Consider the following 14265-nt stretch of genomic DNA (forward strand, 5'->3'; position numbering starts at 1 on the left):
ATAAGGTCCCACATATGAGATTAGCGTGTAAAGTTAAGGCACAAGGGATTGGGGGCAAGGTACTGAATTGGGTAGAGAACTGGTTGGTAGACAGGAAGCAAAGAGTTGGAATAAACGGCTCTTTTTCTGAGTGGCAGGCAGTGACTAGTGGGGTACCGCGGGGATCGGTCCTAGGACCCCAGCTATTCACAATATATATTAATGATCTAGACGAGGGAACTAGATGTAATATCTCCAAGTTTGCAGGCAATACAAAGCTGGGTGGGCATGTGTGCTGTGAGGAGGATGCCGAGAAACTCCAGTTTGATTTGGACAGGCTGGGTGATTGGGCAGAAGCATGGCAGATGCAGTATAATGTTGATAAATGCGAGGTTATCCACTTTGGTGGCAAAAACAGGAAGGCAGATTATTATCTGAACGGCAATAGATTGGGAGAAGGGGAAGTGCAACGAGACCTGGGTGTCCTTGTGCACCAGTCGATGAGGGTAAGTATGCAGGTGCAGCAGGCGGTTAAGAAGGCAAATGGTATGTTGGCCTTCGTAGCAAGACGGTTCAAGTACAGGAGCAAGGATGCCTTGCTGCAGTTGTACAGGGCCTTGGTGAGACCACACCTTGAGTATTGTGTGCAGTTTTGTTCACCTTATCTGAGGAAGGATGTTCTTGCCATGGAGGGAGCGCAGTGAAGATTCACCAGACTGATACCTGGGATGGCAGGAATGACATATGAGGAGAGATTGGGTCGATTGGGCTTATATTCGCTGGAGTTTAGAAGAATGAGAGGGGATCTCATTGAAACTTATAAAATTCTAACAGGACTAGACAAACTAGATGCAGGAAGGATGTTCTCAATGGCCGGGGAGTCCAGAACCAGTGGTCACAGTCTAAGGATAAGGGGTAAACCATTTAGGACAGAGATGAGGAGGAATTTCTTCACCCAGAGAGTGGTGAACCTGTGAAATTCTCTACCACAGAAGGCAGTGGAGGCCAATTCATTAAATATATTCAAGAAGGAGTTAGATATATTTCTTAAGGCTAAAGGGATCAAGGGATATGGGGAGAAGGCAGGGACAGGGTACTGAATTAGGATGATCAGCCATGATCTCATTGAATGGCGGAGCGGGCTCGAGGAGCCAAATGGCCTACTCCTGCTCCTATCTTCTATGTTTCTATGAAGAATGTCATAGTATCTTTTACATTTAACTGAGGTATAATATCTGATCGAATAGACAGCAGCTCTCTGACAGTGCAGCAATCCCTCACTGCTACACTGAAGTGTCAGCATAGATTATGTGCTCAAGTCTTGAAAATGTGGTTTGACTCAGATGTGATATTGCTACCACTGAGCCAAGGCTGACACCTAATTGCAAATCATTCTCATCACAGCAAGGCTTAGAAGCAGACATCAACAGGGGGTTGGTGGGCTGCTCCGTCACCTTTTTCAAACTCATCCCTTTCTTTCTGTTTATGTCTTCTTAATCCCCTGCCTCTTCAGACTTGGTAAAGGCTGCTGATGGATTGGGATACATCCTGAAGCTTTCCAAAGAATTTTTGTCCTTCGAGTATGACACTCCCCTTATCCTATTAAATTTCACTTACGTACAGTTTTTCTGTACCACTACCACAGTGCTCTCCTGATCCCTCCGAATCTGTACCTGGTGCTTTAAATAAGTGTGCAAATGTTATCTTCAGTGTCAGGATCCAGGGCTGATTTGGGTCTTTGAAGTTCAAAGAGAATGATGCATTATTTTCAATTTTAGTTGGAGACACTGATTTAAGTAACTTTAATATTTGTGTGTCTTTTATTTTAACTTGGTTAATGATTTTCAATGTTGCCTTTGGGTAAAGATTTTTGCTTTTTCCGTGCTCTCATTGATAAATAAATCCATAGAACTCATAAAATACTCACATTACAAGCAATCAAACCTAAAATGGAATCTTGATGAAAGTGCTTCTGGATAGATTGGCATACAGTCCCACAAATGCTTACCAGAAATTAATTGGACAGCTATCAAAAGTGTAATTCATGTTTTGAATGATGCATTAATACGTTTTTTTACAAATGTTCTACTCTTTTTTTTGTGTCCTCATGCCTTGTGCCACTGTCAGCTGAAAATTGAGCCCTATTAATCAATGTTCTTTCACTCAGTATGTTCTAGTTAAACTCACTTTGCTCATGTGTTACTACTAAGTCTGTTAAAGCAGAGTAAAGCTCCCTTCATTCTACACTTAACAATGCTTACCTCTTCCACCTAGAACGACAAGGGCAGCAGGCGCATGGGAACACCACCACCTCCAAGTTCCCCTCCAAGTCACACACTATCCTGACTTAGAAGTATATCGCCGTTCCTTCATCGTCGCTGGGTCAAAATCCTGGAACTCCCTACCTAACAGCACTGTGGGAGTACCTTCACTGCACAGACTGCAGAGGTTCAAGATGGCGGCTCACCACCACCTTCTCAAGGGCAATTAGGGATGGGCAATAAATGTCAGCCTTGCCAGCGACACCCACATCCCATAAATGAATTTTTTTTTAATGCGTGTTAAAGCAGACTTGGTAAACCTCTTTTACACCTACTCTGATTATATTTTCCATTTCTCAAACCAGCTTTCTTTTTTTTTTATTCATTGATGGGATGTGGGCGTCGCTGGCTAGGCCTGCATTTAGTGCCCATCCCTAATTGCCCTTGAGAAGATGGTGGTGAGCCGCCTTCTTGAACCGCTGCAGTCCATATGGTGTAGGTACACCCACAATGCTGTTAGGAAGGGAGTTCCAGGATTTTGGCCCAGCGACAGTGAAGGAACAGCGATACAGGTCCAAGTCAGGATGGTGTGTGGCTTGGAGGGGAACTTGTAGGTGGTGATGTTCCCATGCATCTGCTGCCCTTGTCCTTCTAAGTGGTAGAGGTCGCGGGTTTGGAAGGTGCTGTTGAAGGAGCTTTGGCAAGTTGCTGCAGTGCATCTTGTAGATGGTACACACTGCAGCCACAGTGCGCCAGTGGTGGAGGGAGTGAATGTTGAAGGTGGTGGATGGAGTGCCAATCAAGCGGGCTGCTTTATCCTGAATGGTGTCGAGCTTCTTGAGTGTTGTTGGAGCTGCACTCATCGAGGCAAGTGGAGAGTATTCCATCACACTCCTGACTTGTGCCTTGTAGGTGGTGGAAAGGCTTTGGGGAGTCAGGAGGTGAGACACTCGCCGCAGAATTTCCAGCCTCTGGCCTGCTCTTGTAGCCACAGTATTTATATGACTGGTCCAGTTTGTTTCTGATCAATGGTAACCCCCAGGATGTTGATAGTGGGGGATTCAGCGATGGTAATGCCATTGAATGTCAAGGGGAGATGGTTAGAGTCTCGCTTGTTGGAGATGGTCATTGCCTGGCACTTGTGTGGTGCGAATGTTACTTGCCACTTGTCAGCCCAAGTCTGAATGTTGTCCAAGTCTTGCTGCATATGGACACAGACTGCGTCAGTATCTGACGAGTCTCGAATGGTGCTGAACAGTGTGCAATCATCAGCGAACATCCCCACTTCTGACCTTATGATGGAGGGAAGGTCATTGATGAAACAGCTGAAGATGGTTGGGCCTAGGACACTGCCCTGAGGAACTCCTGCAGTGATGTCATGTGATTGAGATGAATGACCTCCAACAACCACAGCCAACTTCCTTTGTGCTAGGTATGATTCCAACCAATGGAGAGTTTTCCCCTTGATTCCCATTGACTTCAGTTTTGCTAGGGCTCCTTGATGCCACACTCGATCAAATGCTGCCTTGATGTCAAGGGCAGTCACTCTCACCTCACCTCTTGAGTTCAGCTCTTTTGTCCATATTTGGACCAAGGCTGTAATGAGGTCAGGAGCTGAGTGACCCTGGCGGAACCCAAACTGGGCATCAGTTAGCAGGTTATTGCTGAGTAAGTGCCGTTTGATAGCACTGTCGATGACACCTTCCATCACTTTGCTGATGATTGAGAGTAGACTGATGGGACGGTAATTGGCCGGGTCAGATTTGTCCTGCTTTTTGTAGACAGGACATACTTGGGCAATTTTCCACATTGCCGGGTAGATGCCAGTGTTGTAGCTGTACTGGAACAGCTTGGCTAGGGGCGCAGCTAGTTCTGGAGCACAAGTCTTCAGTACTATTGCCGGAATGTTGTCAGGGCCCATAGCCTTTGCAGTATCCAGTGTCTTCAGCCATTTCTTGACATCACGTGGAGTGAATTGAATGGGCTGAAGACTGGCATCTGTGATGCTGGGGACCTCAGGAGGAGGCCGAGATGGATCATCCACTCGGCACTTCTGGTTGAAGATAGTTGCAAATGCTTCAGCCTTGTCTTTTGCACTCACGTGCTGGGCTCCACCATCATTGAGGATGGGGATATTTTTGGAGCCTCCTCCTCCTGTTAACTGTTTAATTGTCCACCACCACTCATGACTGGATGTGGCAGGACTGCAGAGCTTTGATTTGATCCGATGGTTGTGAGATCGCTTAGCTCTGTCTATCGCATGCTGCTTCCGTTGTTTGGCATGCAAGTAGTCCTGTGTTGTAACCTCACCAGGTTGACACCTCATTTTTCGGTATGCCTGGTGCTGTTCCCGGCATGCTCTCCTGCACTCTTCGTTAAACCAGGGTTGATCTTCTGGCTTGATGGTAATGGTAGAGTGAGGGATATGCCGGGCCATGAGGTTACAGATTGTGGTTGAATACAATTCTGCTGCTGCTGATGGCCTACAGCGCCTCATGGATGCCCAGTTTTGAGTTGCCAGATCTGTTCGAAATCTGTCCCAATTAGCACGGTGGTAGTGCCACACAACACGGTGGAGTGTATCCTCAACATGAAGACGGAACTTCGTCTCCAATCTAAGTGCAATGGCCATATTATGGCAAAATTGTGCTGTAGACTAATGCCCATTAGGAACTGAGAACTCATTTTTCATAGGGCCATTATAACCAAAAGGAGATGAGACCTTCATCCTATCAGCCTGAACTGCACTTGAGTCTAAATCCCACACAGGTGAAAACACCATATGCTGACCCATTGCCAGTATTAAGTTCTAATCATAGGATAATGGTAGGATTGCAGCAATGGTCTAACAATCAGATTTAGGCACCAATAGCAATGAATGGTTTAACCTGGGTATCTATAGATAAGTCTAAATTAGGTTATTTTAGCCTAACATCTGTTGTGGGGAAATTGCTAGAGTCTATAATTAAGGATAGGGTGACTGAACACCTCGAAAATTTGCAGTTGATCAGAGAGAGCCAGCATGGATTTGTGAAAGGTAGGTCATGCCTGACAAACCTGATTGAATTTTTTGAAGAGGTGATTAAAGTAGTGGACGGGAGAATGACTATGGATGCTATTTATATGGACTTCCAGAAGGCATTTGATAAAGTCCCACATAAGAGAATGTTATCTAATGTAGAAGCCCATGGAATTGAGGACAAATTATTGATCTGGTTAGGAAATTGGCTGAGTGGCAGGAGACAGAGAATAGGGATAATGGGTAGGTACTCTAACTGGCAGGATGTGACTAGTGGTGTCCCGCAGGCATCTGTGTTGGGGCCTCAACTATTCACAATATTTATTAACAACTTAGAAAGTCATATATCCAAATTTGCTGATGACTCAAAGATAGGCAGCATTATAAGCAGTGTAGATGATAGCACAAAATTACAAAGGGATATTGATAGATAAGTGAATGGGCAAAACTGTGGCAAATGGATTTCAAAGTAAGCAAATGTGAGGTCATCCACTTTGGACCTAAAAAGGATAGAACAGGGTACTTTCTAAATGGTGAAAAGCTAAAAACAGTGGATGTCCAAAGAGACTTGGGGGTCCAGGTACATAGATCATAAAAATGTCATGAACAAGTACAGAAAATAATCAAAAAGGCTAATGGAATGCTGGCCTTTCTATCTAGAGGACTAGAATACAAGGGGGTAGAAGTTATGCTGCAGCTACACAAAACCCTGATTAGACCACACCTGGAGTACTGTGAGCAGTTCTGGGCACCACACCTTAGGAAGGATATATTGGCCTTGGAGGGAGTGCAGCGTAGGTTTTACCAGAATGATACCCGGACTTCAAGGGTTAAGTCACGAGGAGAGATTACACAAATTAGGGTTGTATTCCCTAGAATTTAGAAGGTTCAGGGGTGATCTGATCGAAGTTTTCAAGATATTAAGGGGAGCAGATAGGGTAGATAGAGAGAAACTATTCTCACTCGTTGGGGATTTTAGGACCAGGGGGCATAGTCTAAAAATTAGAGCCAGACCTTTCAGGAGTGAAATTTGGAAACACTTCTACAAAGGGTGGTAGAAGTTTGGAACTCTCTTCCACAAACGGCAATTGATGCTAGGTCAATTGTTAATTTTAAATCGGAGATTGATAACTTTTTGTTAACCAAAGGTATTAAGGGATATGGGCCAAAGGCAGGTATATGGAGTTAGGTCGCAGATCAGCCATGGCGGAATGGCGGAACAGGCTCGAAGGGCTGAATGGCCTACTCTTGTTCCTATATTCCTATGTTCCTATGTTCCTATATTGTTGAGCTATCCAGATCCTAACCATGACACTAAATGTCCCAATAATCAGGGAAAAGATCTAAGCCTTACAGTCTCATTGTTTGCTGATCATATTTCTAGGGACATGTAAATCCATTAAAAACTGCAATTCCTTTTAAATATAAATGCATAAAGTAAACCAAATTATATTTGAAAATACAATAATATTAGCAATAGGAAACTGATTGTGAAAGAATGATCTCAAAAGTCGCCAAAGTTTTAATCAGGACGGCTGAACAAGCTGTCATTTCTTATATAAAAATAAAAGTTTTCCAATTATAGGTTTTAATCAATAGAATTTAACGCTCATCAATTCTGAGATGTATTAGTTATATGCATGTGGTTTACATATCCTACTGTAAATTGTGTACCCAGCAAAATTTTATGTAAAAACATTTGAGATCAACCCTCTGTTTGTGTTCGCAACAGTCTCCTAACACTTCAAATAAATGGGTCCCTAACTGCTTTTCAGCACAAGAAACCATTTCCCATAGTCATATATATCTTGTGAAATATTATGTTATTTTAATTGTAGAAAACTGAAAGATTTTTACTTTTCAAATTGCTTTTCCAAACATATCACCACAAGGTTCAACCTTTTCTGTTTGAACTAAGGAGTGTATTTTTTTTTAGAAAAGTTGTTACATTTTTTATTGAACATTCACAGTGTATTTAATCTTCAGAATGCTGCAAAATGTCAAGTTTTATTGTCTGAACCAAGGTCGAAAACTGCAATGGAAACCTATACAGTGAGTGCCTCAAAGTCATTTAGAGGCATTTTATAAAAAAACTTACATTTAAATTTAGGCTTCTGCAGTGATGAAAGTCTCTGCATATACTCTGTTGATTTTCGGCATGGAAAGCAAAGTCTTGTGAAATATTAAGAACATGATTTTGCATAGTAGCTAAAGTATTGGAGAATCATACTTGATTTGGAGAACCGTGTTCAAGTTTCCAGTTTTGGCTGACATTCATTAAGTCATAAGAAAATTGCATCAAGAAGCCATTTGAGCAATCAAGCCCACTCTTTCCATAGACTAATTATTCAACCCCAGTCATAAGCTTTTTCTCACAAACTCAATGTCCTGAAGGGAAGTTCCACGTAAAAAGTGCTGATCCCCAAAGGGTAATCAAGGATAACTCCAGATTACTCATCCTCCCCAACACCCCTTTCATCCTGGCTGCAAGAGTAGTGGACCATTCCTATGGAGTATTTGATTACATCAATCTACACCTATTCCTAAAAAACCTCTTATCCCTAAGACTTTCTAGATGCTTAGCTGAATTTTCTAGGGTAATGAAGATAAAAGTGGTAATGCTTGAAAACTTAAACAGACCACCATGGGGTGCCGAGGATAATTATTTCCTGCAACCTTGGCGGTGCCTGCAGAATGGAAAATGTCACCCTCGGAGGATAGCATGATTTGTAGGCTGATGGGAGATGGTGAGGTGGACACAATAAATACTTGTTCAATATAAATTTAAAGCAGCAATGTCGACCTGTGGAATATTATGAAATTTATATAAGGCGTCCAATAGTTTTTATATGTAGTAAATCATTTTGTTGACCTCACTGATCAATGAAGGTTCTGTACGGAGGACGCCAATGATGTACGCAAAATATTAAACAGTATATCATAGTAACATAGAGATAGGAACAGGAGTAGGCCATTCGGCCCTTCGAGCCTGCTCCGCCATTCAATGAGATCATGGCTGATCCTCGTCTGAGATCATAGCTGATCTTACCAGTTCAGTACCCCGTCCCCGCCTTTTCTCCGTAACCCTTAATCCCCTTAGCCTTCAGAAATATATCCAATTCTCTCTTGAAAATATTTATTGAATTAGCCTTCACAGCCCTCTGTGGCAGGGAATTCCACAGGCTCACCACTCTTTGAGTGAAGAAATTCTTCCTCATCTCTGTTTTAAATGATTTGCCCGCTATTTTTAGACTGTGGCCCCTGGTTCTGTGCTCCCTGGCCATTGGAAACATTCTCTCTGAATTCAGCCTGTCCAGGCCTGCCATAATTTTATATGTTTCGATGAGATCCCCTCTCAATCTTCTAAACTCCAGTGAGTACAAGCCCAAACTATTTAATCTCTCTTCGTAGGTCATTCCCGCCATTCCAGGTATCAGCCTGGTGAATCGCCGTTGCACTCTTTCCATGGCAAGAACATCCTTCCGCAGATGGGGCGACCAAAACTGTACACAATACTCCAGATGCGGTCTCACCAGCACCTTGTACAGCTGTAGTAAGGTATCCCTATTCCTATACTCGAACCCCCTTGATATGAAGGCCAACATACCATTTGCCTTCTTAATCGCCTGTTGCACCTGCATGCTCTCCTTCAGTGACTGGTGCACAAGAACACCCAGGTCCCTCTGCACTTCCCCATCTCCCAATCTATTGCCATTTAGATAATAATCTACCCTCCTGTTTTTACCCCCAAAGTGGATAACCTCGCATTTATCCACATTATAGTGCATCTGCCACGTATCCGCCCATTCCCCCAACCTGTCCAAATCGCACTGTAGCCTCCTGACATCCTCATCAGAGCCCACCCCTCTTCCTAGTTTAGTGTCGTCAGCGAATTTGGAAATATTGCATCCAATTCCCTGATCCAGATCATTTATATATATTGTGAACAGCTGGGGTCCCAGGACAGATCCTTGCGGCACCCCGCTGGTCACTGCCTGCCACTCTGAAAACGAGCCGTTTATTCCAACTCTCTGTTTTCTATCCGCCAGCCAGTTCTCTATCCACGTTAATACTTTGCCCCCAATCCCATGAGCCTTAATTTTGCATGACAATCTTTTGTGTGGAACCTTATCGAAGGCTTTCTGGAAGTCAAGGTACACCACATCCACTGGCTCTCCCCCATCTATTTTACCAGTTACTTCCTCAAAAAATTCCAGCAGATTAGTCAAACACGATTTACCCTTTGTAAATCCATGTTGACTCTGTCCGATCCTTTCCCCATTTGTCAAGTGCTCCGCTATTTTATCCTTAATAATGGACTCTAGCATTTTGCCCACAACCGATGTAAGGCTTACTGGTCTATAATTCCCTGCTTTCTCTCTACCCCCCTTTTTAAATATTGGGGTAACATTAGCTACCCTCCAATCCACGGGTACTGTTCCCGAGTCAATGGAGTTCCGGAAGATGATCCTTAGAGCATCTGCTATCTCCAGGGCCACCTCCTTAAGTACCCTAGGATGTAGTTTATCAGGCCCCGGGGATTTGTCGGCCTTCAGTCCCCTCAACTTACCCAACACCATATCCCTAGAGATACTAATTTCTGTCAGCTCCTCCCTCTCATTAGTCCCTATGTTTGCCGATATTCCTGGGAGGTTATTTGTGTCCTCCTTTGTGAATACAGAACCAAAGTATGAGTTTAATTGGTCTGCCATTTCCTTATTCTCCATTATATATTTCCCGAATCGGACTGCAGGGGACCGACTTGGGATTTTACCAGTCTTTTCCTCCTGATATACCGATAAAAGCTTTTGCAGTCTGTCTTTATTTTTGCTGCAAGTTTACTTTCGTATTCTATTTTCCCCTTCCTGATTAATCCCTTTGTCCTCTTCTGCTGTATCCTGTACTGCCCCCAATCTTCCGGTCTGGTGCTTTTTTTTGCCAGTTGATATGCCCTTTTTTTTGATTTTATGCTGTCCCTAATTTCCCTCGTTATCCACGGTTGAGTCACCTTTTTAGGTTTATTTTTATGCCAAACCGGTATAAACATGTTCTGGAATTCTTCCATTCTATCTTTGAATGCTTGCCATTGTCTATCCACTGTCAATCCCCCCAGAAACACCACCCAATCAATCTTACCCAATTCCCGTCTCATACCCTCGTAATTCCCTTTATTTAAGTTCTGGACCTTAGTCTCTGATTCAATTTCCTCACTCTCCATCTCGACTGAGAGCTCGATCATATTATGATCGCTCTGACCCAAGGGGCCTCGTACAAGAAGATTGGTGACAAGTCCCTTCTCATTGCACAATACCCAGTCTAAAATGGCCTGATCTCGAGTCGGCTCCTCGACATATTGGTCCAGATAACCGTCCCGAAAACATTCCAGGAATTCCTCCTCCTCAGAATTTTTACTAATTTGGGTAGTCCAATCAATATGTAAATTAAAGTCACCCATGATGACAGCTGTGCTCTTATCGCACGCTTCTCTAATTTCCCTTTTTATGCCTTCCCTCACCTCCATATTACTATTTGGAGGCCTATATATCACACCCACTAACGTTTTTCTCCCCTTGCTATTTCTCATTTCTACCCATACAGATTCCGTTTCATCCGAGTTAATATCCTTCCTTTCCATTGCATTAATCCCCTCCTTTACCAGCAATGCTACCCCACCTCCCCTACCTTTTTGCCGATCCTTCCTAAATATTGTATATCCCTGGATGTTAAGTTCCCAGCCTTGCCCACCCTGCAGCCACGTTTCTGTAATCCCAATCAAATCATACTTGTTTACCTCTATTTCCACAACTAATTCATCCACCTTGTTCCTAATGCTTCTAGCATTAAGATACAAAGCCTTCAGGCTTGCTTTTTTCACACTCTCATTATGAATTAGTTTGGCCCTTTGTGTTTCTCTCCTTTGCTTATTGCTTCTCACCTTTCTACCATCTATTTCTGACTTCATATGACTTCCCTCTTTTCCACTACCTAGGTTCCCATCCCCCTGCCAAATTAGTTTAAATCCTCCCGAACCGTCCTAGAAAATATTACCCCGAGGACATCGGCTCCCTCACAGTTCAGGTGTAGACCGTCCCCTTGGTACAGGTCACTCCTCCCCAAGAACTGGTTCCAATGCCTCAAGAATTTAAATCCCTCTCCCTTGCACCACTGCTCAAGCCACGTATTTAGCTTATCTATCTTACTCTCTCTAATCTTATTAGCTCGTGGCACTGGTAGCAATCCAGAGATTACTACCTTTGAAGTCCTACTTTTCAATTTAGCTCCTAACTCCCTAAATTCAGCTTGTAGGACCTCCTCCCTCTTTTTACCTACATCGTTGGTACCTACATGTACCACGACAACTGGCTGATCCCCCTCCCCCTTCAGAATGCTCTGCACCCGCTCCGAGACATCCTTGACCCTTGCACCAGGGAGGCAACATACCATCTTGGAGTCTCGGTCTCGGCCACAGAAACTCCTATCTATCCCCCTTACAATTGAATCCCCTATCACTATAGCCCTATCCCTCTTTTTCCCTCCCTTCTGTGCAGCAGAGCCAATCATGGTGCCCTGAACCTGGCTGCTGGTGCCTTCCCCTGGTAAGTCATCTCCCCCAACAGTACCCAAAACGGTAAACCTGTTTTGGAGGGAGATGGCCACAGGTGACTCCTGCACTACCTTCCTGCCTTTACCCTGCCTTTTGGTCACCCATTTACTGTCTGAGCTAGCCTTTACCTGCGGTGTGACCAACTCACTGAATGTGCTATCCACAACATCCTCAGCATCGCGTATGCTCCAGAGTGAGTCCATTCGCAGCTCCAGCGCCGCCATGCGGTCCGCTAGGAGCTGCAGCTGGACACACTTCCTGCACACATAGTTGTCAGAGACAGTGTCCCTGATTTCCCACATGGCACAGGAGGAGCATGACACGGCTCTGAGCTGCCCTTCCATGACTTAACCCTTACAATACCCTTTTATTTACTACGATTTAGCTTAATTATTGAATTCTACTTAGAATAAGTTTGTGAAAGTACTCACCAACCAGTCACCTACCTGTTTTCTGGTGTTGTATTTTCACTGCCGCCTCCTGTCCTGGAACCTTTTCCACCGAGGTTAGGCTCCTGAAATAAAATAAATTGAACCTACCTTTTCAACTTCCCCTAACCCCTAAAAGGTTAGAGGAGGTGGAAGGGTGGGAGACACTACACTGTAGTGTTTCGGGTTTAGCAACAGCTCCACCTATATAAGAGTTACTGGCCTCCTGCTCTCCCGACTGCACCAGCTGTGAAAGAAAAAGCCCGCGAAAGGTGAGCTTTTAAACTCACCAGTTACTGGCCTCCTGCTCTCCCGACTGCACCAGCTCACTCCCCGCTGCTGAGTTGGTACGCCTCGCCTCTCTCCGGTTTTTATACCGGTCTCACACTGCTCCCGACTGGTCTCGGGCCTCGCTGGTCGCCGGGTTTCCTGCCGAGCTCCTCCTCGCTGCTCCCACTGGTCCCGACTGGTCTCGGGCCTCGCCTCTCTCCGGTTTTTATACCGGTCTCACACTGCTCCCGACTGGTCTCGGGCCTCGCTGGTCGCCGGGTTTCCTGCCGAGCTCCTCCCGCTGGTCCCGATATCGATAGCGTAAACTCAGAATTACTTTAAATTAAGCCAGGAAAATAGGGTCAGTGAACATAAACTTAAATGAGGAGAAACGGTTTTCAAATTAAGATTATGAATAAGTTTGCCAGGCAGGGTAGAAGGTAAAAACATTAGGAATGTTCAAGATACAGCTGAATGCTGCAATACAACAACAGCTTGCATTTATTTAGCGTATTGACTTAGAAAATCATCTCAAGATGTGTCACAGAGGTGTAATCAGATAAAAATGGATGCTGAAACAATTCAGGAGATATTAGGAGGGGTGACAAAAGCTAGAGATGGCTTTTAAGGAGGGTTTAAAAGAAAGAAGGGGCAGTGAAGAGGCAGAGGGGTTTGAGGAGGGAATTCTAGAGCATGGGGCCTGGATGGCTGCAGGACCAGCTGGCAATGGTGTGGTGAAGGAAGGAGAGGGATGCACAAAAGGCCAGAGAGAGATGGGAGAGCTAAGGTAGTAGGGAGGTGAGTTTTGATGGGCCAAGTGGCCTTTTCTTGTCCTTGACTTTTTCAAATGTCTGACATACAGGGCTGATATTCCTGATTTTTGCCTGCAGAGAATGCCTGTTGCCTGGGTGCAACAGTCAGGAAAAAGAGAGGGGGGCCATTAGTACGCAAGAACTGCTAGATGAAAAAAAGACCAAAGTTCATCTAGTGTGCTTTCTACCATCCTGTTAGTTGCATGACATATCAGTAATGGAGTTGTTGACTAATCATGGAAATCAATCTATATCAACTAGCCTGCAACAGACCCAGACATGAAATCAGAAAAGCACCCAGTGATGGAAAGCTTTGGGAACCAAGCATGCTGCACTTACCATATATCATGTCTCATATGCTGTTATCTCCAAACAATGGCCCAGAATTTGCTGGGGTGAGGCATCTTGCAGTGTGCACAGTGAGTTGGATTTTTTGCCTCACCCTCCAGATGTAATTAATTTTGCACCGCAAGTTGCTGGAAGTGCGAATTGCTGATGGTGCAGCAGGTTCAATGGGGCACCTGGAACCTTGGTGAACGATGGGACCAATAGTCAATCTTTTTAACCAATAAAATTTAAGGATTTGAATGGCTAGCAAAGCTCGGAAGTGGCAGCTTGGACACCTGATTAACTAATTGAAGTTTATTAAAATATTGTTGAATTAGTGTAGTTCTAAGTTTCTTTTTGCCTTTGGAATATGGCACAAATATATAAAAATAATGCAGCCTCCTGCCCAGGGTTCAGATTGTTTCCTAATTCATGAAATTCAGGAACCGAAGGCAGCTGCTGCCTACACGCGAAATGATAGCAATTCAAAGGATGACGTTGCTTGTGGAATCAGCGTGATGATTGTTGGCCACTCAAAAATGAGTAGACCCGCATAATTTGGGGG

Source organism: Somniosus microcephalus, chromosome 11, assembly GCF_052327205.1.
Source record: "Somniosus microcephalus isolate GS21.2 chromosome 11, FLI_Smic_1.0, whole genome shotgun sequence".
NCBI lineage: Eukaryota > Metazoa > Chordata > Chondrichthyes > Squaliformes > Somniosidae > Somniosus > Somniosus microcephalus.